Source organism: Vicugna pacos, chromosome 3 (genome assembly GCF_048564905.1).
Source record: "Vicugna pacos chromosome 3, VicPac4, whole genome shotgun sequence".
Lineage (NCBI taxonomy): Eukaryota > Metazoa > Chordata > Mammalia > Artiodactyla > Camelidae > Vicugna > Vicugna pacos.
In genome coordinates, this window is record NC_132989.1 from 12,583,137 (window position 1) to 12,610,532 (window position 27,396).

Genomic DNA, 27,396 nt, shown 5'->3' on the forward strand with positions numbered 1-27,396 from the left:
CCTCATTGATAGTTACTAGTCCCAACTTGAACGTACGTGCATAGGCTGAGTGTCTGGGGATATAGGACCTGTGTGCTTGTGGGGGGAAGTCTTACGCGTACATTACAGCTAAGGGGCACTTACTAAGGTTCATGTATCACTTGCTGTGTGTCCAGGCCCTGGTAAGTTACAGATGGCATAAGACACAATGGGACGAGGATGGCAATGTGACCACCACCCGCAAGGAGGCTCAGGTTGAGCTGAGACTACAAGTTTGAATAGAGAAGAACGGAGGTGCGTATAATCAATGCGTGTTTGTTGAGTTCTGACACTAAATGCTAGTGGTGTTTTCTGAACAGGTAGAAGAATCAGGGCAGGCTTCCTGGGCAGTAGGGGACCTTGGAGGAGGCATGAGACTTGGAATGGTGATGAGGAAGGGAAAGGAAGGATGTCCGAATGCAGGGAAGCCTCATCTTCAAATGTATATTTGAACCTCTTTAAAGAAACGTCCCATTAAAAAAGTTATAAATAATGACAAGCCTTTCCCCAGTTTACTTCCTGCACTACTTTCCAGAGTGGGAAGAAACAGAATTAGACTGATGGGGTCAGTTCATATGGTAATTGTAAGGTGTTGCACCTTCCAGCATCCCACCCGCCCCACTAGAAATGCCAACAGAGACAACTCCGGGAGCCCTGGATCTTTGCCTCTGCCTTTATCTTCCCAAATTGCTTCTCATTCTCTTCCTACTTAGCCTTCTCCCACTTCCCACTCCAGCATGCTAGAACAAAAGGACTTCTCAAGCAGTACACACGATAGGATTCAATCGTGCATCACCTGAGTCAAAGAGACACACAAACACAATAAACCTTGTGCTCTTTCTTCCTAAGATTATAAGTGCCCTTCAAAGTTGGTGACGTTACCACCTAGGTGACCTGTGGGGCCAGGTGGGGAGAAAAGGATAAGTTGATAAGAACAGTATTCTTCTTTAATATACAAAGGTTCCTGATTCTTACTCACACGTGTTGACTGGCTAACAGAAGTGGAAGTAGAAGCACAGTTCCACGGTCCCCCCCGACCATCTCTCCAGCCTTCGAAGGAGCTACCCCTTCAGGTTCACACAGGTATGTAATATTTAGGGGTAGAAACAAAAAGCCACATGTGTGAATCAACCTAATTTTCCTGAGAGAAAGGTATTTTTAGCTGCATAGGTAGGGATAGGTTGGCTTCACAGTTTAGAATGACAATAACCTGAAGACAGGGAAACAGACAAGTTACAATCTCGAAGCCTCACTGTGCTAAACAGGGACAGGTCAGGACTGACCTCACAGGGTGTCTGTCAGGATAAGGTAGCAAAAGCTTTTTGCAGAGCCACTGACACACAGGATTCAGGAGGGAGGGTACAGCTCAGTGGTAGAGCGCATGCTTAGCACGTGCAGGGTCCTGGGTTCAATCCCCAGTGCCTCCACTGAAAAACAAACACAGGGTTCAGAGTCCCTACTCAAAAGTCCCAGCCTTGTCAATTACTGCCTAGAGCTGGCTTAGTGACTATCTATGTGGACGATCTGCAAAACTAGAAAATGAGTATTAGATGAATATCTCCTTTTAGTCTCCCCTCATAGATTTGTTTGGAACCTCAAATGAAATAATGAGCATGAACGTGCTTTGTAAACTGTGAAGTACTTTAAAATTGGACTTTGTTCCCAGCCACACATCCGACTAAGCTGGGGCCCACACAGCCTTGGCTGCTTCTCTGTGAACATTTCCTGTGCCTCCTTCCTGGAAGGCTGCCACCGCCCAGGGCACCAGGAACTTCTCCGTGAAATGACTGATTAAAAGTGCGCAGTGATTTGCTTGGCAGAGTGCATGCAGGATTGTATTTGGAAGGCATGGAAATCAAATCAGATTTTTGGACTCGCGAGACTGAGCAGCTCCAAATACAATTTTTTAGAGCATCTCTCTGGAGCAGCTGATGGGTCAGTGGTCAGATGGTATCAGCCTGGTGTCAGGAGCAGGAAGAGGAGAGAGAATCAATGTAAAACTCAGGGAGCGAAGACCTCCTTGTGACCTGCTGACTGCGTTTATGATTTCTTGGACTCTGGAGCTCAAATGACTCATTTTGGAGGAATGGCCAGCAGCCCACCCTATTTATTAGTAAGATACAGAGAATGGAAGTTAAATCCCTTCTACACAGTAAGGGTGAGGGTTCAAGATGTAACATACATGCCAGCAGGTGACCTAGTTCACTCTAAAACCTGGCGCGTCTTGTCACCCGAGTGAGTGGCAAGCCCATTATCTGCTCCAAGAAGGAAGGGGGTCAACAGACAACTGCTTTGGCAGTTGACTGATTTGCGGCATCAACTGCTCCAGAGTGATAGTTTCCCTCCCATGTTAGTTTATGTGTAGAAACAAATTTCCTAAGCTTCCTGAGCCCCTTGAATATTTTCAAGTCAGTGGCTGCTGTCAGATTTATAGCACGAGAGAGACTACCTTCTAAGTCTAAGTCTAAAGTTTGTGGTTTCTAAACTTTCTGGTTTTTAAGAATAAAAATCCCCTGAAAGGCAGGGTTGTACTGTGGGCTGGGAAGATGAGACCACTCATCTTACAACTAACGCGTTTACAACACTGAAAGTGGCCGTATCACTCTGAGTTTTGGTACGTTCCTCTCTATCCTGTCTTGTCACTTAGACGGTGAGAGTTCTGAGGTATTGAGGCCCACTGCAGACTGGTCAGAGAAGAAAGAGAAGGGGCAGTGTGGAGGAGCAGGTGTAGGCAATGGCATAGAAACATTCCTAGCACCTTCTGTACAATTACTCATCTCTGAAAAGTTGTAAATCCCTAGTGTTCTTTCACATCGCTAAGATGTGAGCTGCTGGACAGTATCAATTTTTTAACGGAACAGCACATGAAAGCCTTTATCTCTTGCACAAGCATGCAAAGCCACCGTGTTTGGCAGCAGGGCTGGAAGGCCCGGAGCTGCTGCCCCTTCCTTTCTGACTCCCACAGTGATCACAAGACACCCTCATGAAGGACCCAGGGTAACCAGGGACGTATCTTGGAAACGGCTGGCAGGTGGTGCCAGGGTCACTTCCGGTTATGACACTCTCTACATCTATGAGGCAGGACACTGACATCAGCCAAGCACAATGCCATGAGGATGTGTAGATGAATTAAGGTCTGTGGAAGGTATGACAGCCATGGAGGTATGTCACTTGGATCAGTCTGAAAGAAAGAACTTGCTGTTCAGCTACAAACGTGCAGAGAGCTGCTAATGTCCAGTCATTAGTTCCACGTAGGACCTGCTTCATTTTTTCAGCTAAGGGCACATTCCTCCCAGGCAACGCCAGCCAGTTACTGAAAGCTCCATCAAACATAAGGAGTATATTGTGTATGCATGTTTATATGCAGTAAATAGTAAGAATCATACATGGAACTAGGGCTGGGGTGGGTGCAGGCTTCTCAGTACAAAATCATGCCATGTCCCAGATGTGGAAAACAGAGTATCTCTGTTCTGGGCGTAAGCAAGCATCCTCCTCCCACCCCCACCAAAATGAAATAAGAGCCACCTCAGGTCAATAGAAAGGGTGAGGAAAATCATACAGATGTGCAATCTTGAGGACTCTCCTTCAGGTATTCCTCCTGTTACTAGACTGGGGTTCAGTCATGGGCTTCATTGAGGGGAAATAATACAACTGTCTAAAGTTTAGAATATGGAGTCCTAGGACTGAAATGAACTTTTTGTCAGGTCTGCTGTCTATCCCCAGCAGTCAGGAAAGTGAACATCTGCTCATTCTGGAAATGAGGAATGCATAGTGTCTTAACAGAAATCTCGGGGACAGACTTTAGACCTTTTGTGACTGACTTAATTACATCCATTTTTTTTTCTCCTTTCTAACTGCAGTATCTCTTTTCACTTAAGTCAGTTTTCTCCTGTTTTCTCTGACAGTCAGGCAATCTGATCCGTATGCTGCTCCCAAGATGATCTTTCCCATTTCTATCACAGAACCTGCCTGGACTAGTGTAGAGGCAGCAACATTACCTGCGTGCAGCCGGGCTAGAGAGGGCATCTCAGTGGGAAACGGGTCTACCTAGCTCACTAAGCTACTTGGCTCTCTTAGTAACAAGGGTCCAAAAAGATTCCCTGAAACAGATTGAGATTCCCTCTTTACCCACAATAAAGAGACAGATTCTACCACCAGAGAAAAGATGATGATGGAAAAGCTCAAAGCAGTTGACGTCCCAGAGAGATTTATGAAATAGGCAACAAGCAGAACGAGAATGTTTGTGCCATCGGGTTATATAAAATATGCAAGTCTAATCCACTAAGCAGTTTATCTTTTCACACAGCTTACTCTGCTGGGATAATTACCTTCCTGAGCAGTCCATGTCATGTACGAGGCAAAGTGTGTGCAAAATACAGAAATCTGCGTGTGCCACTGGAAAATATGGAGAGGGAGGAGTATCAACACCAGTGTTAGAAAAACATCCTGTAGTCCATTAATCCAGGAAATGTGCTCAAAGTCTTGCTTTTGTTGTTAGCAAATTTGTGAAGCTTGAATTTGTCTTATAACAGCAGCAGCTAATTGACTCCTGTGCTGAATATTTTCCAAGCCCCTGGAAGTTCAGAGATGTTAGGTACCTTACTCAAAGGTATTCAGTGAGGGCAGGTAGAGGCTGACTTTTGACCCAGGGCCTGGATCTCCTTCCCTGAAATAAGACCTCTGGACTTCCATCAAAGACCAGCACCTTCACCAGTGCACTAGACCCCATCCTCCTGGCCTCACATGAACACAGCTCCAACAGTTCTCCCCTACTCCCTCTTGTGACAGTGCTTACCCTCTCTGTTGGATCTCTCCATCAGCATAGACGACCGTTGCAGTTTCTTTCATCTTAAGGAACCTCTGTTAACCTCATTTTTCCTTTCAGATATCACCCCATACCTCTGCTTTCCTTTATAATGCAAATACTTACAAGAATTATTGATACTTGATGTTGTCTCCAATTCTTCTAATTTTCTCCTGAATCCATTCGTGCTAGTCTTTTCTCCTACTACTATGGACACTGTTGCTCTAATGGTCACCTGTCCACTATGGCATGTGAAATTCACTTCTCCCTCTTTCATGAAACATTTTAGCAAATGTTTGACTTCCAAACGTACACTCTCCTAGCTTCCTTCCAACTGTGCTATCCATTCCAGCATGAATCCCTTGCTGGTCTTATTCCTAACACTTCTCTTTTCTGTCTACACTCACTCCCTTATCCCGATGACTACAGAATTTTATCTCTGTCATAAAACCCTCCCAGTACCCATCTTCTTATTCAACATCTTCACTTGATTACCTGATAGCCATCTGAAACTCAGCATATCTTAAACTTGCCTCATGCATTCCCCACCACACACGGTTCCTGGCTAAATCCGATCCATCTGCAATCATCCACATCTCAGTCGATGGAAACTCCATCCTCCCACTTGCTCAAGTCAGAACCATGTAGTCGTCTTTGACCCCTCTACTTCTCTCCCACTCTACATCTAATCTTTTAAGAAATCCCATTGACTCCATCTTCACTATATATCCACATTCATTATTACTCACCACTTCCACTGATACTACCCTAACCCATGTCAACTTCACATTTTCCTTGAAATAGCACAGGTACCTCCCAGCTTCCACCCTTTGCCCCCTGCATCCTAGTCTCAGTATATCACCCATGTGATAATTTAAATGTGCCAGTCACATCTTGTCACTTCTCTGCTTAAAACACCTCGATGGATCCACATCTAACTCAGAAAACACAAAAAGTCCTTACAAAGGTCTGTAAGGCCCTACATGACATACCCTATCCCCCTTCAAAGTTCTGGTATTAGCTCTGAATTACTCTGACTTAGACAGAATGCTGTCTTTGCTGGGCCTCCAGGCTGTTCTCTCTGTTTGGAGCACTCTCTCCTGATACCCATACCGCTTCTCCTATTCTTTCCTTTAGCTCAAATGGCTCCTTCTCAGTAACACCCTCTCCAATGACTCTAAGTTTCTCTAGCTCTTACCCCCTACCCTCAGCCACATACACAGTTGGTTCCTCTTCCCTGCATTATTTCCTACAAACTGTTTATTGTCCTTTAACACACTGCATACTTTACTGTCTGCTCCCCTCAACTTGATACAGGTTCCTTCCTTGAAAGCTGTGGTTCTGGGTGTTTTCTTCACTGCTACATCCAAGATCGTAGAGTAATGCTGGAAACATTGTTAAGTGGCTGTTGAATGAATGAGTCCTAGTACTCCTTACCCAGAGAGTGGTGGAAATGACATCCCAGCCACAGCTCCGTCTTCCAAGTGGGTTGCTGTGTGCACTGGATCAGCATTAGGAACTACAGTTGTAACTGCATCACTTACGTGTGAGAGGCAGTGGACTGTAGGCCTGAAGCCAGAAGACTTGGGTATAGATTCTACCTGTGGAATTTACTAGAATTTTGATTAACTTCCTAAAATTTCTTGTGCCTCTTTTTTTTTTCTTCTGCAAAATGAAGGTAATAATCACTTAACCGAGAGGGTCATTGTAAGGATTCAGTAAGTTACTATGCACAACGTGCTTAGACCAGCACCATGTAAGTGATATTAATGATGATGATAATCAGGATGAAGACAACAGTCACATTTCTGTTTCTCAAGAGAGCTCAAGGATGTTGATCATGTTGATCAGAGGGTACCAACTTCCAGTTATAAGGTGAATAGGTTCTGGGATCCAGTGTACAGCATGGTGCCTACAGTCAACAATACTGTATTGTACACTCAACAGTTGCTGTGAAGAGTAGAGCTTTAATATTCTCACTACAACAACAACAAAAAGGTAATTATTTGAGGTAAAGGGTTAGTTAACCTTTTTCAATATGTATGTGTATCAAATCATTGCATTATAAACCTTAAACTTACATGATGTGTGTCAATTATAGCTCAACACAGCTGACGGGGAGAGGTCAAAGACACACTACGGAAGACTGAAAACCCTTCCAAGTAAGTAACTTACAGTGTACACTGCAGCCCGTGAAATGTGTCTTACCAGCTAACATTTAGCAAGCACTTACCCAGTATTACGTGCTGTTCTGAGCACTTTACATATTTTAACTCACTTAATCCTCACAATAAACATACAGTGTAGGTACTCACTTCAATTATTTTGCTCATTTTAAAGATGTGGAAACTGAGGGAAAGAAATTAATTAACCTGCTGTTGTATCATAAAGCCCAAGGGGTGAAGCAGAGTACAGAGCCGCTGCACGTGCACAGCAGCTGCGATGGGAGGAGAACTTTCCACTGAGCGCTCCTGAGGTAGGGGGCACGGCATTCACATCACCGGCTGCAGCCAGAGGCAGACCTACCTCCCAGACTTTCCCAGGACGCTAGTTCTTATCGCATGGTCCTAACAGCGATGGTCTCAAGTAACTATGCGGTGTAATCTTCCCTCATGGCAAAGTACTGAAATTGGAAAATGAGTTCAACATTAGAGTGGACATAACATTATCACTGCAATCACGCCACTCTTAGCATGATGTGCTTTCTAAACAGGAAGGGGCAGGGATGGAGTTACAGCTAGGGGCAGAGTCACTCTCACTGGACGGAATGTGCGCCACAGCAGCCTGTAGTGGGGGTGAAACTAACAGTTGTGCCGACCGACCCCACAGTCACATGGAGGCCTTCGCAGGAGCTGAGTGTGCCCACGGGAATCCGGCACTCAGTGGAACAGCGTGTGTTCTGTGTGTTACAGCTAAAGATGGGGTCCAGACCTACAGGCCAGGGGGTGAGGCATAAAGATAAGTGTAAGAAGTTGCTTAGTGATGGCTGCCCTCTGCACTTCAGAAGCTTGATAATCAGTTAAAGAGATAGGGTCTTACATGCACAGAATACACAGAAAGGAGTACTGACTATAAGGCCAGTTCAGAGAAAGGACGAGTCATAAATGGGGGGTGGTCAGTAAAGATTTTCTCCTCAGGCCTTATGATGAATCCACACATAAGAATGGGAATTTATGGCCAAAGGGAGGCTATGCCTCCATCAGCACAGGGCAAACGAGTTATTTGCTCCTTAAAAGGTACTTCAGCTAGCCCCCGCCTTCAGCACGAGTAAAATGTGAACCTTAGATTTCTTTATGTTCCTAGAAAATCCCATCACCCAGAAGTCCTTGGGAACCCAGTTTCCCCCAGACCCTAAAACCTGTTTATCACTGTTGCCGACCCCCGTTCTAGCCTCCCCTGTGTCCTGCGGGCTCCTCTCACAAACTCCCCTTACCTTCGATGTCTTCAGGAAATGTGCGTCCCCCTTCTTACTCTCACAGAAACCTGGACCTCCTGCGAGCACACTGCTGCCTTCTCACGGCAGGTCTCCCCTCCCTGCGTCTGGCCTATGAGAGGCCGGAGGTGCATCCTCCTTGCTTTGCTTTGCTACCTACAGACTCTTCTTCAGTTTTTCCCCTGAAACTCCCACTTGAATCTCATATTATTGGGCTCAAATACACATTGCCTCTTCCTTAATGCAGCTGTCAAATGAATCTGTGTCCCTAATCCTTATTGCTCACAAGTTTTCATTCAGTGTGTTTCCCTAGTTGATCTTCTCCTTAGTGAATTAAAAAAGTCACCATGGGGGTTTTTTAAACTCCCTGAACTTTTAATTCCCAAACTTCTCTTTTTTCTATCCTGCCCATTCTCCAGACCTTTTGAGTATTAGTAACCGCAACCCCTCTGTAGTCTCCTTTTCAGTTAATTTGAAAACTACCGTCTCCAGTCTCTGGTTTATTCTGTTTTGTAACCTGACTTCATCATCCTATTGAGCATACAGTGATCTAAAGTCTCTGCTCTTAGAAAAAGAGATGCTATTCTTTAATTGTCATCATGTGCACACCCAGCTTCACTGGTGCCATCGAAGAGGCACATTAAAAGTGAAAGGCCAAAGGCATCAGCAAAAATGGCCGAGTAAGGCGTTTGAAAACCTTCTCTTCTATAAAAGCAGTAAGAACAACTGTATAAACTGTCAGAATCAACGTTCTCAGAATTTGGCAAATTAACTAAAAGCTTACAGAAACCTTAAATAAAACATTCCTAAGACCAACAGCTGAATCTCGGTAATTGACCATCGTGGCATTTTAACTCGCTCCATCTCCATGACCTCCACAGCGCGACAGCAGCCTTGAAACCAGTAGCCTGGCAACTGCCAGAGGGAGCAGCCTGGGACCGGAGCACTTTAAAACCCCAGTACCAGAGAATCTGTCATGATTTAATCTGTTTGGTGATCTTCTGGAACACCCTGCTAACAAGGCCATCTTTATTTCACCTACGTCTGAGGCAGTAGATAGGAGATGGGCTAAAAAACAGACTAACCAGGGAGCTTCAAAGAAAATCTGAGGAAAGAGATGTCCAAAAGGGGCTTTGAAAAATGCTGATGTCTCCCACAGAATCTAGAAGGCCATGCACGTGCTCATAGGGCTGTCCTCATGCTCAGGATACACTTGAGAAGACCCTAAAATCTTACTGCTGTCTCACTTGGAGTCTTCGCAGAAGCAGGAGAAGCAGCAGGCTACGTAGGGATTGGTAACTGCCTGGCAGACTGTTAAAGGTACGTCCCAAAGTGAACACACGGCTCCTCAGTCACAACTGGGAGTATCTAAGAATTTAAGGAAATCTCTACTGGGTGACAACTAATGTAACTGAGCAGAGACTTCACTGAACTCAAAAAATTAAACAAATAGCAACAAACCCTGAGTGGGAGGGAAAATCTGATTTCCAGAATTGCCACGTTCTTTAAATAAAACAACAAAAAAAGTATGACATATAGAGATGCAAGAAACTATGGCCCACATGCAGAACACAGAGTATGCAACAAAGACTGCCCTTCAAAAGCACAGACACTGGAGTTATTTAAAGATATAATAGCTAAAATATGTATCTAAGAAGTTTAATGAACTCTAAGAAGGATAAATTCAAAGACATACAAAGTCAGACACATAATAATTGAAGTGTAAAAAGTCAAAGAATCTTAAAATCAGAAAAAGAGAACAAACTGATGATGTACAAAGGATCTTTAACAAGAATTACAGCCAATTTATCATTAGAAACCATGGAGACTAGAAAGCAGTATGTTGATACAATCAGAGTAGTAAAAGAAAAAAAAAACCTGTCAACCAAGAGTTCTATATCCAACCAAACCATTCTTCAAAAATAAGGAGAAATTTAGATATTCCCAGATGAACCAAAACTGAGAGAATTTATCACCAACTTTCTCTGTCCTATGAGAAACACTACCGAGGGCCTTCAGGATGAAGTGAAGGTATCCTAGAAAATAACTCTAATTCACATAAAGAAAGAAAGAACACTGGTAAAGGCACCTGCACAAAGAAAGAAATATACAGGAGAGTATACAGCTGACCCTTGAGCAACACAGCTTTGAACTGCATGGGTCCACTTATGTGTGGATTTTTTCCCAAAAAGTACAGACTACAGTATTACCCAAACTCAGTTGGCTGAATGTGTGCGTGCCGGACCACAGTCTGTAAAGTTATTTATATGATTTTCAACTGCACAGGAGTCAGCACCCCTAATCCCCGCATTTCTCAAGGTTCAACTGTACATACATTTCTGTTCACAACTCTTTTTTCTCCTATCTGGCTTAAAAGAAAACTGGATATAGCAATGATTATTAATCCACATTGATGTTCCTACAATGTATAAAGAAGTAATTATATGAAAACAGAAGCACAAAGGAGGGAGGTGAAGCTATACAGGAGAAAATTTTTGTGTACTATTCAAGTATGATAATGGTATTTCACCAGGACAACACTAAGAAAATAACTTGGTAAGACAGTAAATGAAACTCTAAGGGGATGAAAGTGGGATACTAGACATACCTATTTAACCCTAATGGAGCATTAAAGACACAATAGGAAAATGGCAGATATAAATCCTTCCTTATCTGTAATCCTGTTAAATTTAAATTTATTAAATTCTCAAGATGGCCAAGTTTAGCAAAATGATTTAAAGGAACTATGATCCAATGAAATGCTGTCTAACCAAATATTTTAAATTCAAACACATAAATAGGTTAAAAGTAAAAGGATGTAAAAAACACCACACAAATAGTTACTAAAGAGAGCTGGAAGGGCCATATTAATCTCAGGTAAAATCAACTTTAAGACAAAATAGTGCTACTGGAGATAAAGAATCTTTATAGTGGTAAGAGTCAATTTATCAAGAATATACAACAACTATAAATATAAAAAAGTACCTAATAACAAGGCCCCAAAATATAAGAAGTAAAATATATGGAACTGAAGAGAGTAATAGAAACTTCAACAATAATAGTTGGTAACTTAAATATCCCAATGCAAGTAATGGATCAAACTATACAGAATATCAACAAGGAAACAGGAATTTTGAAAACAATATAAACCAACTAACCATGAACCCAGCAACAGTTAAGAGTGTATTCTTCTCAGGTGTTCACCTGCCACAGTCTAAGGAACAGATCCTACGTTAGACCACCAAACAACTTCCAGTAACTTTGAGATGACTGAAATCAAAGACTGTTTTCCAAGCACAGTGGAATTAAATTCGGAGTCAATAATAAAGAAATTTGGTACATTTATAAATATGTATAAAATAACATACTCCTAAATAACCAATGCACCAAGGAAGAAATCACAAGGGAAAGTAAAAATACTTCAAGATGAAAGTAAACTAATAACCAAGACAATTTACAGATGCAACTAAAGCAATACTCACAGGGAAATGTATAGCTGTAAATGACTTGATTAAAAAAAACATTTCTCTAAATAAGATATACAAATGGCCAATAAGCCATGAAAAAATGCTGATAAGCATCAGTTATTAGGGAAACACAAATCAAAATCACAATGGGATGAAAGTACACAACCACTAGGATGGATAAAATCTTTGAAAAAAGACAGTAACAAGTATGGGAAGAATACGAATGAACTGAAATATTCATACATTGTTGGTGAGAATGTAAAATGGTACAGCCACTTTGTAGAACATTTTGAAGGTTCCTCAGTAACAAATGAAAACAAATGCCCACACAGAATCTAGTACCGGTATGCTCATAGCAACATTATTCCTAATGGTCAAAAAGTGGAACCAACGCAAATGCCCACCTCTGATTTATTATCAACTAATCTAATAAATGGTAAACAGAATACGGTATGGTGACACAATGGAATATTATTCCACTATATAAAACAATGAAGTATTAATTCATACCACAATGCAGATAAAGCATGACAACATTGTGCTAAATAAATGAAGCCAGATACAAAAGGCCATTCATTTTATGATTTAATTTTTGTCAAATCTGTCAAATAAGCAAATTCATAGGGACAGAAAGTAGATTTCGTGGCTTCCAGGGGCTGGGAATTAGATGGAATGGGGACTCACTGCTAATGAATATGAAGTTTCTTTTGGGGTGATGAAAACATTCTGGAATTTGATAATGGTGTCAGATACACAACTTTGTGAGTATTATAAAAGCCACTCAGTTGTGTATTTAAAGGGGTAAATTTTATCTCAACAGAGTAAAAGATTAGGTCAGAAATATAACTATTAATCCTGACTGGGAAAATGATAAAAGACTTCAGGACTAGAGTGCAGCACTCACACTGGAGCTAGATCATGAGTGCTCTGCAAATATGGAAACACTGCTATGAGAACAGAGGCAGGAAAGCATGAATGAGAAATGAATGCTCTTAGACTGCAAGATAATGTGAAATGAGATTAGAGTATTTATATGTGGCAAGGTTGGAGAGAAGCAACACTGGACATCCATGTATATGGCAAGTCAACCGTCTATGATCCTGGCTAAAATCAAATTATGGAGTACATAAAGTGTACTCCTTAACGACCTCTAATTCTGCTTTCATTACCCTTGACTCTGTATATCTAAGACTGTCCCATTGTGAGTTTTCCAGGCTAGAGAGTAAAGGAATAAAAATCCAGATTTATCTCAAAACCATAGAATGTAAGCAGTCTCCTGTTCTACGTATTTATGAGGGTAAGTCTGTACTTCACATTTCAAAATATCTTTCCAGGGCTAAATGGAGGCAGCGCTAATGATAAGTCCCAACCACATTCCCCAGCACTAGGGGGAAAAAGAAAGAGTTGACAGAAGAGCACATGTCCCCAGCAGACTCAAGTTAAGGACGATGCTTGGTTTATAGTTCAGAGAACCAAAATATTTTCCCACTTGTAAACAGTTTGTAGCTCCATTGGCTGCCTAGAAGCATAGGGTTTGTCTATTCCCATGGAAGGAGAGAGATTAGGCTGTCTTTACTCCATTGTATGTTCTTGCCTCCTTTGAAAAAGATTAACTGACCAAAAGTTTATGGGTTTATTTCTGGGCTCTCTATTCTGTTCAATTGATCCATGTGTCTGTTTTGGTACCAATACCATGCTGTTTTGATTACTGTAGCTCTGTAGTATTGTCTGAAGTCTGGGAGGGTTATTCCTCCAGCTTCATTCTTTTCCCTCAGCATTGCTTTGGCAATTCTGGGTCTTTTGTGATTCCATATAAATTTTAGGATTATTTGTACTAGTTCTGTGAAAAATGTCCTGGGTAATTTGATAGGAATCACATTAAATCTGTAGGTTGTTTTGGGGGTAGTGTGGCCATTTTAAGAACATGAACCACACAGTGGAGTAAAGACAGTCTCTTCAGCAAATGGTGTTGGGATAACTGGACAGGTGCGTGTAAATCAATGAAGTTACAGTACTCCCTCAAACCATCCACAAAAATAAACTCAAAACAGCTTACAGACTTAAGACACTGTAGCCCCTTAGAAGAAAACATAATGTTTTGCCTATCTGACATAAATCTCTGCAATTTTCTCCTAGGGCAGTCTACCCAGGCAATAGAAATAAAAGCAAAAACAAACAAATGGGACCTAATTAGACTTACAAGTTTTTGCACAGCAAAGGAAACCACAAGCAAAACAAAACAACAACCTATGGAATGGGAGAAAATATTTGCAAAGCATGAGAATGACAAGGGCTTAATCTCCAGAATATATAAATGGCTCATACAACTTACAAAAAAAAAAAAAAAAACAAGCAACCCAATCCAAAAATGGACAGAAGACCTAAACAAGCAATTCTCCAATGAACACATACAAATAGGCACATGAAAAATGCTCAATATCACTAATTATCAAAGAAATGCAAATCAAAACTACAATGAGGTATCACCTCACACCATTCAGAATGGCCATCATTCAAAAGTCTACAAACAATAAATGCTGGAGAAGGTGTGGAGTAAAGGGAGCCCTCCTACGCTGTTGGTGGGAATGCAATTTGGTGCAGCCATTATGGAAAACAGTATCGAGATTCCTCAAAAGACTAAATAATAGACTTACCATATGATCCAGCAATCCCACTCCTGGGCATATATCCAGAGGGAACCTTACTTCAAGAAGATACTAACATACACATATATATATAAAGTTACATATATATAAGTGTTATATATATAAAAGATAACAAGTTCATACTGTATATAGCACAGGGGAATTATTTTCAATATGTTGTAGTAACCTATGGTGAAAAAGAAAATGAAACTGTAACAGAAAAGAACAAATCTGACTCCATATTAGATCTGTTCCTTTCCTGTGCCCTGTTCTCTAGGCTTAGTCTTGCCAGCTCTGCACCTTTTGTAAAAGAATGTTGCCTTTAGCCTGATATACAGAAGGCCTATTCTCAAGGCTCTGACCTTAAAGGATATTAACACTTTTGTACTTATATAAAGATAACAAGTTGCAAAATAGAAAATAACATTTGTTTTGTTAGAGGTGTTAGAGGTTTTACATGACCTGACCCACATGGACAGATGCCAGAACAAAGAATTCCTACACCAAGAAGTTTGCCACCACCAACCACATTCCCTCCCCTTTTAGTATAAAAGGAGCCTGAATTCTGACTTGAGTAAGATGGTTCTCCAAGACATTAGTCTGCCATTGTCTCGCTCTGCCGGCTTCCCAAATAAAGTTGCTATTCCTTGCCCCAACACCTCGTCTCCCGATTTATTGGCCTGTCGTGCGACAAGCAGAACAAGTTTGGAGTAGGTAAGAAAAACAAATATATGTATGTTAATATATTGACTGAAGCATTCTGCTGCACACCAGAAATTGATACAATTTTGTAAACTGACTACACATCAATCAATACACACACACATACACACATACATGTAAACACACGCACAGAGATGAGGGTACCTGGGAAATGAGAAACCCAGGGTACATTGGGGCTTTGTTTTTATCTTTTACATATAAAGTTACAGTCATCAAGACAGCATAGTATCAACATAAGGATGAACATACAAATCAAAGGAACAGAAACAAGTCAAGAAATAAGGTCACGCCAAAGCAACTTGAAGTGGAAAGGACAGTCTCTTCAACAAGTAGTGCTGGGAAACCGGACGTCCATGCACAGGTAACTTACATTATGCATGAAACTTAAGATGTATCGTATGTCTGAATATGAGAGCTATAGATACAAAACTTCTAAAATAAAGCACAGGAGACATCCTTTGCTAGTTTGGATGAGGCAAAGATTTCTTAGATTTGACACCAAAAGCATAGCCATAAAGGAAAATAAAAAGATGAACTTTATCAAAATTAAAATCTTTGGCACTTTAAAATAGACTATTAAGTAAATAAAAATAGAAACCACAGAGTAGGCAAATAACCAGAGACTATCTGCCAATTACACATATAATAAATGACTACTATCCAGAATATATAAAGAGTTCCTACAACTGAATAAGGAGATACGCATTTTAAATTGAGAAATATTTAGAGGAGAAATTATATTTAAAAAGTATACAAATAGCTAATAAGCACAAAAATATGTTCATTACTGTCGATCTTGGTGGATGGGTATACTCACTTGGTAAAAAAAAATTCAGATGGTTGACTTAAAATGTGTGAGCTGCCCTCTATGTATAATTTAATAAATACTTAACAAAAAAAAAAAAGTAAACAACAAGGAAATTGTGACCCACTTTAGAAATGGGAATCCTCTTGCGGTCTATTCCAGAATTTCCTCAAACATTTGGGAATGTTTCTTAAAAAGATTGATGACAATCATAGGAAACAAACAAGGCAAAACAAATCTGGCCAGCTCATTCTCCAATCCATAGTGGACTTTTTCATGTGCCAGAGAGATACAATCAATTTCAAACAGATTTGGTTTCTAAATAAAACGTAGGCTTTTCCTACATTACTAAGACATATATTTTGTGCTTATCAAGGGTACCCATTCAGAATTTTCCCCCTCTTGGAATACTACTAAATTAATACTGGTATGTTTTTCCACCATAACACTTTAGAAATCCCAGTTCTGTACAGCACTTTAAAATGCTCTCATCCTCCCAGCCACGTATAAATCAACGAAATTAGAACACTCCCTCACATCATACACAAATATAACCTCAAAGTGGCTTAAAGATTTCAACCTACGACAAGACACCATAAACCTAAAAGAGAAGAGAAGCAAATCAGTCTCTAATATAAATCACAGGAATGCTCTCCGAGGGCAGTCGACTCAGGCAACAGAAACAAAAGCAAAGAGAAACAAATGGGACCTAATTGCTTTTATACAAAGGAAACCATAAATAAAACAAAAAGACAATCTACAGAATGAGAGACAATATTTGCAAATGATACACCTGACAAGCACCTAATTTCCAGAATATATAAACAGCTCATATAACTCAGTAACAGAAAAAGCAAACCACCAGATCAAAAAAGTGGACCGAAGACCTAACATTTCTCCAAAGACGACATACAAATGGCCAAGAGGCACATGAACAAATGCTCATATATATAGTAGAATACTACTCGGCTATGAAAAGAACAAAATAATGCCATTTGCAGCAACATGGATGAACCTGGAGATTGTCTTCCAAGTGAGGTATGCCAGAAAGAGAATGAAAAATACCATATGATATCACTTACATGTAGAATCTTAACAAAGGACACAAATGAACTTATTACAAAACAGAGATAGAGAGTCAAAGACATAGAAAACAAACTTATGGTTACTGAGGGGTAGAGGGAAGAGTGGAGGGATAAGTTGGGAATTCAGGGTTTGCAGATAATACTATATATAAAATAGATAAACAGCAAGGTCCTACTGTATAGCACAGGGAACTATATTCAATACCTTGTCATAGCCTATAATGAAAAAGAATATGAAAAGAATATATATATTATTAAATATATATGTATGTTTGTTTGTTTATTTATTTAAATAAAAATGCTCTTGTCCTCCATAACAAGAAGCAGTGAACACAGGACCAGTGGTAGCAGCAGCCACTGGGGATCATAAAGAGAACTCCAGACTATGATTTGCAATGATGAGTCCCAGTTAGGAGCTGTCTGTGGGCCTGGACATGTCACACGATCCGCATGCTGCTACATTTTCCCCTGAACTGGAAATCGTCCGTCTGACTTTCCCTAAGTCATCAGAGTATTGTGAAGGTCAAATGAGATAAAAGTTTTTCAAGGTGCTTCCCCATGCACTCAGTGTCATCCGAGGCTATGTCTTGGTATTATTAACAGCAGCAAGTATACAAGTTAGAAAATTTAATTTGCTTTCTGTTGTGCAGCATTTAAAATTGAGGTTACAATGAGTTCCTTGAAAAGTGCCTTATCTGCAAATATTATGTTTCTCCATTTGGTCTAGAAATGGGTTCGCTAATGATCTGCATAACAAGCTTGAATTCGACATGATCCCTGTGGCAGTATAATTCTGCAGAAGGAGATGAGATATAAACGTGGAAGGTCTCAACACCATTTCCACCCCCACCACACCTAAGATGGACAGCACACATCATGGCCACTGATGATACTCCTCCAGCTAAGAGAGCAGGGGATGGTAAAAGCACATCTTCCTACAGCAGGTGACTAGATGGGGGTGGAGGAGTTAGTGGTTCGAGGGCCAGGCCCCTCCCATGGAAGACTCCAACGTGCCCTCCTGGGGAGGATAAGGACAGTAAGGACCATGATGATAGGAGCTAACATTTCTCACCTACTACAAGCCAGACCTGGTGCTAAGCACTCGACTTGCATTTACTCCTAACTAGTCTTCTGCGTGGCAACTAAAGGGATTTTTTTTTTGTAACGTAGATTCTATTATGTCACTTTGGTGCTTAAAACCTTCTTGGGGATTGCCCTTCCTTATAAAGCAAAATCTTCCTGTACCCTGTTCTACCTTTAAGACCCTTGTGTGGCCGGTCCCTGCCTGTCTCTCTGACCTAGCAGGTGCCACTCTTCCTGGGGCTCATTCACTCCAGCCACACTGGCTCACGGCTTTGGCCTTTGTTGTTTCTTTTCCCAGGAACATCCTCACTCTTAATGATCATGGAATAGGTTCCTTTTGCTCGGCGCTCAATGGCATCTCTACCAAAAGGCCTTTCCTGACCATGCCCCCTGAAATAGACTCAGAAGGATTAATTCACTTGCCCTGGACACACAGGGGCAAGGCAACAATTTGAATCTAAGACCTTCAAAAGCTGGGGTCAAAAGAAGTTATCATGGAAATTATCAGAGTGTAGGGGTTTATCTTAATCCTAAGAAAACAACTGAGGTTGAAAACTCAGATTCCAGTTGAAACAAAAATTCTTCCTGACTCTCAGTTGGGCTCCTTTTTCTATTTAGTCCAGAAAGAACTAAAATTAACATAATAAGGCCACATTTCAGAGTGACAGAAAGGGAGAATGTTATTAAGGAGATGAAAATGAAGGAAATTTCAGACCTCCTATCTCCCTTTAGGAAAGCTCCATTATTTCTCCTCATTAAAGTAACTGTTGGTCTAATGCCAGGTATTCCCATCAAATGGACCTAATAAGACACTGGAAACTGAATAAACACTTTGCGTGGTAATAACAAGTGATGGAGGCAAAAGGTGAAATCTCCACGTAAAAATAACCTATTCCTCATTGAAATTTCCAAGAGGCCAAGGGTCACCCAGCTGAGATAATTGCTAAGTAAGACTGGACAGTCTAGGCGAGAAGCCAGACCAGTACTGCAGTGTTACAATGGGTCAGCCATCAATTAGATTTCTGGCTTTTGATTAAATGTCACTGAATGATTAACTGATTAATCCTCAGGTCTTTCTAGAAGAAACCCTAGTGCAGCATACTAAGCTATAGCCCAGTAGTTTTTAGACAAATTCTTCTCTTTGGCACAGAAGTCTTTTGAAAAATTTCATGACACACAGTATTTTACTTTCTTCCTAGCAGCCGTGTTCAGCTTCTGTTTCACTTGGTAATTACTAAGAAGTGCACTCCCTTCACTGAAGGCATGGCTTGGTGAATTTAACATTTCCCTCTATGCTTATCTATAGGAACATTCAGGTAAGAATGCCTTGGACCAAGAAAGCTTAATGCAAATTCAAAGTAGTTTTCTATAGACTGATTTGGGAGGCAGTAAAGTCGAACCGCCTGGGTTCACACCCAGCTCCTATGTCACCTTGAGAGCGTGTTTGGAGGTTCTGGCAGGGGAGCGCAGCTACTCATAAACCCTTGACCAAGAAGAACGGTCCTCCTCTATCAGGGATGGTTGTCCTCTTCGACAGAGCGCGCAGCCTCAGGAGGGACACATACGGAGCAGTGAAGGAGGAAGGGGACACCCACATAGCCAGCCAATCAGCCGAATCAACCCTGGCGATCAGTGCAGTGACATATGTCGCAGCCAGATCGCCCTCACACCCAGCTCCTATGTCATCCTTGGTTCTCTTTTCTTCTCCATTTGTGCTCATTCTCCTGCTGATCTCATTTCTTATTAGTATGTAAATACTACCTATATGCTATGACTACCAAATGTGTCTCCCTGGTCCAGAACCCTCTCTGAAATGTAGCCTTGTTTAAATTATTGTAGATCTTAAAAGGCTGGCACATCACCTGATATTCTTTCTTTCTGCTCTTTCAGAATGCTTGCAATCTTCTCTTGTGCACCGCACATCGATGGCATCTAGCACAAGACAGGTGTCTGATGCAATCATCATGGTATGCTATGAATATATATATATGGTAGTTCTCTAGAGTTTTCAAGCTTGTGTAAAGATCCATCAGGAAGCAAGAGGTTAAAGAAATCCCACTTTAGTGACACAGAGGACAGTGTCTTTGATTTCATCTAGGACAAAGGGGTTTGATCACAGTACTATACAAATTCAAATATCTGTTATAAATGACTTTTTAACCCCTTTTTTATTAATAGATCCTTTTCATCTATTGTGGATGTTGGAAGATTAAAAGAGTCACAGACACCAATCCTTACTATCCACAGGAAATGTCCTATTACCACTAGAACATTTCTGTCATCCTTGCATTACAATTATGTCATACTGTTTTAATGATTTTTCATGCATTTAATAGTCATTACTGCTTCTCTGCTTTAGAAGAGTGTGATAACCTCCATCTAAAAACTCCGGTTTATGAAATTAGCCTCAGTTTACTCAGATGTAAAATGGGAAAATAAATCCCCACTTTCAAAGGACAAGGCATTATTAAACACTGTATTAAAAATATGGTATTTGTTACTAAAGTGTTGCAAACACATAAAACATAATTTGTATTATTATATACATAAAATCCCACTTATCACAGGGAAGCAAATCCAGCATGTAGTCTACAGCAGAGCAGTATTTGTAGCATTCTGACTGCAAGTAGACAACTGGGCTGCCTAATTTCATAGCACAGCTAAAACGCAGCCTCTTAAATCTCAATTTACATCAAGAGTTTTTTACTGTCAGAAGGGAATCTCTTTCCTCAACACAGTGTAAATGTAGACGAACAAGAGTCTTCCACAATTAGAGATGCTTCCGTTTCCTTCCGACAGCTTCTTTAAATCTCCCCCTAAAGTTTTAAGAAACAAAGTGGGAAGAATTATGTTGCCTAAAAGCCTTCAATAAATTTCTCATGGTTCCTATAATATATTCCCTCTATCTTTCTCCTGGAGTTTCCTGTGCCTTGAAAACTGAGGCTGAAGAATGAACATCAAGACAACTGCTATAGTTATTTTAACCTCAAGATGGTGAAGGCCTGACGTATTAGACGACAGGTATTTTGCAGAGGTTGCTAACCAATTTCCTGTCAGGCATGAAAGCAGAGGAAATAAAGACAAATGTCCAGACAAAGCACTTCTGGGGTGTGCAGATGATGAGAAAATACAAATGACTTACTTGAGGAGTTACGGATTTGGCCTCCCTGAGAATTATCACCTACCCGTATTAGTGTCTAATTTAAACAGTTTCTTCAGTACTTGCCATTGGCCTGACATTTTACTAGGAACTTACATAACACTTACAATCTTCTCAGCAGTCATTTTTCGTAGTGTGGTATGTCTCAGCTTTATGCCTTTTTTATATAATGGCCAAGGGAGTTTCAAAGTCCCTTGCCCAAAATTTTAAAAATGCAACCTCTTTTCACAGTGCAAAAATATTCTCCATTGAGATGAGCAAGTATTTTCCTGGCTGAGGAGAACAAACAATAGATGAAAATTATCTCCAGACAAGCTAACAAAAAGAAACTGTAATCTTAAATATGTAAGATTTCAACAAGTGTACACCTAGAAAACGGGACGATGTGACCCGGCAGGAGCTATGTTCAATGAAGTCTGAGATAATCTGACATACGGTTGAGACTGTGAGAGCTATGAGATGTAGAATTCAGGTTGGAAAAGTGCGCAATTTTTCTGCGTGTGGTCCTTTAAGGAGTATACTACTGCCAGGTCTAGGTTTTCAGAGGAAACTTGCCAAGAGGAAAAAAGATCTTAAAACTAGGTCCCGTGGAGAAGAGTTCAACAACCTCAGGTTACTTAATTGGGATGTAAAGATTCTAAGGTTTACGATGCCTTCTTTGAATCAAATGAGCGACCACTTCACTTGTTAAGGAAAGATGCCTCACGGACCTTGTGACAGGGAGAACTGAATTTCTGGAAGTTGCAAGCAGTCAGAAATGCCCTTCTTATGTTGAATTTAAGTACACGAGTTCAAGCTGTCCACGTCCAGATGAGAATGAACAGCCTTGGGGGGTCACACGTCTCCTTTTGTCTGAGGTAAGGCAGCAGAACCAGGAGGGTTACTATATGGAAAATTCTAGCACTGGGTTTAGACTCGACTTGACAGACAACTCTTAAAGCTCTCCTAACAGAGTCTTCAAAATTTTTGATCTAGTTTCTTCTGATTCTGGGATTGTGAGGAAAATCTGTGATGACAGAGCCTTTAAGAATTGTCTAGCCTTCCAGTATTCTAATTGCAAAAGTAGAAAATTAGTCATTAGTTAAATAGCTCCTGGTGTATCTATGAGGCTCTCATTTTAACGTTAACAACTTCGTTGTTTTTCTTGTTCACTGTTTCTCTCAGAATACCAAGGACACTGCATCAGGGTCAAGGTCATTTCTTAAAATAAGTTTAATAAACTTCTTCTCAAATAAAATTCTATTTTATTAGCTATAGACAGACATTATAAGAAGGGTAATAACCAACTTCGACAAGACTTTTCATGGCTAGGTTTGAAGTATGGCGACCACACTTTCAGCACTCAGGGTGAGCTAACCAATGAAACCATTTCTTTCACAAACGAAAACTCTTGCAGCTTGTGAGACTTAAAACTGTTGTGTTTCTCACTATATAGGTCATGAAACTGAGGCTTAGAGAAGTTAAGCATCTTGTCAAATGTTCCACAGCCAGTCAAGTGATACAGTTGTGTCCTCATCTCAGAGGTGAGTAACTCGGACTTTCCACTTAGAGGTAGGAGTAACGGGTCAACCAAATGGGGAACGCACCTGCCTGCCGGGTGCCAAGCACCCCACCACAGCAGGAGGCATGTAACTCCATCTGAGTTAACTGGGCAAAAACTCAGGACCCAGAAACATTATACTGCTTGATATCTTGAAGAATAACTGTCTCAAAAGGAATGTCCAAACGGTCTCACTGCCTTAGCGTTTAGCTTGAAGGAAAGCGGTGATGTGACGGCAGTTCCCTTTGGGAAGCATTTTGAAGCACACGTCTCCCCATACATGTAATCTCAGAGGGGTTTTCAGGATGGAGGCTGCGGGTTAGGAGGCGGCACTGTGAAACATAACCATCCTCTGCCAGCTCTTCCCTGACTGGGTCAGCCTCCTCCGTTTCAGCAATGATGACACTGACCTCATTCACAGTGGGAACGACCACCTTGTCCACAGCAGTCCAGGAAAGCTTCATCTACTCTTGGGTCACAGCCTTGTACTTATTCATGTGTTAACTTGCTGATTTAATATATTCCTTTACTACCAGAGTAGGTCACATACCAACAAACCATCATCGGGGTGACTTCTTACTCTCACTACACTATTCTTTCCTTATTATTACTCTGTTGAAAAATTACCTCTGCTTTGATCAGTACTCCTCCCACACCTTCCCTTCTTAGCAGTTCCCCTCATAACACTGGATTCCATTCTCTTTAACTTTCCTTACAACTTCACAGTTTAGTCACACTCATTCTTTCCTTTGGAATTTTGGAAGATCTGTATTTACAGAGTGCTTCCTCACCCAAACCAGTGGAAACATTTTGCTTTACAGAACAAGTCTGAACAAGCTAAAGAGTTAAAAAAGAAACTATGATTTAAGTTAAAAAAAAAAAAAAGAATACACCAGTGAGAAAATTAAGCGTATATTTTTTGTGATGTAGGCTTTGGAATCCCAGGGTTCAACTGGAAGTATCACACCACTGTAACCTGTCTCTCTTGTATAAACAGTATATTCTTACCACCTGAGGCCATGTTCATATTACGGGGTCAAAGAGCAAACATTGAGTCATGAGCAGTAGGTGTGAACTGTAGTGGACAGGCAAGTGTTTCTGTCCCTAAGTGCCTCAGAGCTTGGCTTGAGAGAAAGCAACAGAAGGAAAGAAAGATGGCAGCTTCTGCAGTCTGATGGACCTGGGTTTATATTATTAATAACCACTCAAGCAATATGGATGGACCTGGAGATCATCATTCTAAGTGAAGTAAACAAGAAAGAGAAAGAAAGATACCATATGATGTCACTTATATTTGGAATCTAAAAAAAAAAGACAAACGAACTTATAAAACAGACACAGACTCATAGACATAGAAAACAAACTTATGGTTACCAGGGGGGAAAGGGAGGGGAAAGGGATAAATTGGGAGTTTGATATTTGCAAATATTAAATAATATATATAAAATAGGTAAGCAGCAAGTTCATACTGTATGATATAGCACAGGGAATCATATTCACCATCTTGTAGTAACTTATAATGAAAAAGAGTATGAAAAGGAATATATGTATGTTCATGTATGCCTGAAGCATTGTGCTGTACACCAGAAATTGATACAGCATTGTAAACTGACTATACTTCAATAAAATTTTTTTAAAAGAATGAGAATAATCTTAGGCAGGGAATACACTCCTCTGCTTACCACTGATGGCACCAGTGCTGGACTCTGTTTTTGCTACCTGTCTCTCCTTTGCTCTCTACTAATCTTCCTTTAGAATCAAGATGGTATGCAGTGAACTTTACTTGTACCACTAGTCAACTCAATCTTCTGTAAGATGTTATGGAACAGAAGGCCTGCACCATGGGGTGGGGAGGTGGAGACTGGGTAGGAGCATCTCCCAGCCGCACGTTCATCCCAGAGGACAAAGAGCAGCCGGGCAAAGAGCGTGACTTTATGGGACCTTGCCTGGTATTCCAGAGCACCTGCCACTGTCCTAGCTCTTCAATGGGTGCTACTGAGGTTAGGAAGGAAAGTGAGGACAGGATCATACTACTGACAAATCCTTTCTTTTTTTCCTTTAAACAGGGAGTCTCAGCACCTAGGAATTTATCAAGTAAGTTAGGCTATAGAGGAAAACCAAATGTACAGTGGACAAAACCAATGAGAGGAAAATGCATTTCAGCATCCAAAAGGACTGATCGTCAAGAAGCAGTAAGAATTTAAAAGCCAATCTCTGAAAGACCTCAAACAAGTGCCTCTGGAGAGTTATGGCAGGCTGGTGAAGAGGACAAATTCAGGAACTGCAACTCACATAGCAACTGGCCACTCATCCTGAAAATAAATCCACTCTGGTCCGTATTTATCCAGCAGTTACCTTTGATTGCTAAATGATTCTATTCTGCAGCACCTAATGTTTGTTCTCCAATTCTTTGATGTCTAGTGTCAACCAGGCATTTAATAACTGTCAACCAAGATACTATATTTGAGAGAATATAGTCAGTGAAAGATTAAATAAGGCACCGCAGCCAGACCACCTACTGTGCAGGAACGTATTCTGCGCTAGAAAATAACATTACCAGCCTAAGGATAAAAAGAATTTCAAATGAGAGACTTCGGATTTCCCACCCCGCAATGCAAGGTGTGAGTTTTTACCCTCAGTTAGGATGTGTGTGGCTTGGCCTAGTTTAAAACGCCCTCCCGGCCCATCCCCTGTCTATCATGGCCTTTGAGACTCACTTCTGCCCAGAAGGTCCCCCGATCAGCCCTGTCACACTCAGCATTCTTTGTATCCCAGCTCCTCAAGTCAAAACATTCCAGCCAACAGGAACAGAAGTTAACACTGAACTTCCAATCAGAACACTGCAGCGTGAATAATAATTTCCTTCCTCTCTGCCATGTGGCCAGGTGCTTACTGGACCTCAGACCTCGCCATCAGTAAAATGGGGTGTTATGTCAGCGTCTGTGCTCTTACAGCTGTAACATGTTCAACATGGCCTCTTAACAGCTGTCACATTGGTTTCAATATTTGTGGTTTGTTAAAATGTGACCGGCCCATTAGAGGACTATTACAAGTAGACTTATGATAAAGAAATACTATAGCAAAAAAGGTTGTATGTGTTCAAGTCCATGCAAGAAGACACATGCCAGTCATGCAGAGAAAAACTGCAAACTGGAGCATGGTGGCAGTTATGGATAAATAAGAGCAGCTCCAGTGGACAGGTCTGAGCTCTGCCCCATGCACATGCTGTTTACAGTTGTGCCCTCTTGGCACTCCTGGCCTGAGGTCAGTGGTCATCAACCACAAAGTCGGTACAGGAAGTCAGGGAGCGAAGGGGAATCCACGGTGGGATAATCTCTGTAGGTCCCATGACACTTTTAAGACAACTGCCTGTCGTCACATTTGGCCTAGTGAAACCCTGAATATCAAGAGCTACTCAAAAAAACCTGCAGGCTACACACACGCAGAGAGCCACACCTCTGCTAGCAGGAAGTGGCTTTCATTGCTGATGGATTCTCTACTTCATGTGAAGGAAACAGCATTCTCAGAAACACTGCTGTTACACAGTTGACAAAGCAGTAATATTTGTTTTCTTTGATTTTTTCCCCCTTTATTTCTGGTTCACTCTTTTTGTTGATTATATTAAAATAGCAATTGCGATTTCTTAGCTATCAATGCCATGTAAGTATTTTGTATAGCAGTATCTTATTTAATCCTCCCAACCAACCCTTTTCCAGACGAGAAAATGGAAACTTAAGAGAATGAAGTACCAGGTTCTTTCAAGTATTAATGATTGATAAAGTCAGAATGTGAACCCAGTTTTGTGTGATTCCATCAGGAGAGTTTCTGTGCTGCCCTGCGTTATTCTGTCTCTGACATTGCCCTTCCCTCTTAGGAACAGATCTACCAACACGGAGAGATCAAGCTGAGTGTCTGCGGCCTCTATCTGGGCTTTTTCACTCGGCATCTGAAGGCACCTCTGGATTATTTACAATCTCTAATTCATTCTGTTGTATTTCCTGGTCCTCCTCTCACCATAGAAACCAGATAGAAACATACTGAGCCCCAGTGATTAATCTGATTTGTGCTCACTTTCTCAGCCTGAGGTCCATCTATTTTCTTTGGCCTATTTCTTAGTGAGTTTAAACTCACTTACTGGGAAATTTCTCAAAGCCGCTAAGATCTTATTATCAATAGGCCCCATGAGCTGATCTGAAAGACAAAGAGGACATGCAGTGTCATGAATACAGAGCTGTCTCCATGGCCGCGTCTCATAACTATGGAGAGAGATGTGGTCTGTCTGACTGGGTAGGGTATTTTCTAAGTGAGATACTCAGGAAAATTATTTTTTATGTGGGTACTTTTTTGAAAGGTAATGTTTAGAACATTATAATTTAGTTTTAATAGTCTAGTTCTGCTAAAGAAAGCAAATCTTTTGATTATACACCCAACTGTTTTTTTTTTCACAGACTATTAAGAAAACCCAAGCACTTTATACATTCCCTTCTTTCCATTGGAAAAAATTACTTCTTAAATAAGAACACTGAAAGCATGTATTCTGCCAGATTTTTTTCTTCAGGCAGTATAAAATTGAAAACATAGTTTTAATAAAAATTGAATAAACATTAATGAAGGACCTATGTTAAATACCTGA

At 40.9% G+C, this 27,396-nt stretch overlaps 2 long non-coding RNA genes across 9 annotated transcripts in view; one reads left to right on the forward strand and one right to left on the reverse strand.

The window, feature by feature from the left end:
* On the forward strand, window positions 1-26,317 carry LOC140691227 (uncharacterized). Its single transcript, XR_012066794.1, has 8 exons — window positions 1-273; window positions 979-1,101; window positions 6,924-6,984; window positions 17,708-17,924; window positions 19,263-19,379; window positions 19,954-20,030; window positions 22,659-22,746; window positions 24,830-26,317. It is a non-coding gene; the product is annotated as an uncharacterized lncRNA (long non-coding RNA).
* The window catches only part of LOC140691221 (uncharacterized), a 647,918-nt gene that overhangs the window by 37,718 nt on the left and 582,804 nt on the right, over window positions 1-27,396 (reverse strand). The window contains exon 5 of one of the 8 annotated variants that reach the window (XR_012066782.1): window positions 7,349-7,445. The exons of the other annotated variants lie outside the window; for them this stretch is intronic. This is a non-coding gene — a long non-coding RNA (uncharacterized lncRNA). The remainder of the gene's footprint in view (window positions 1-7,348; window positions 7,446-27,396) is intronic. 8 annotated transcript variants of the gene reach the window in all.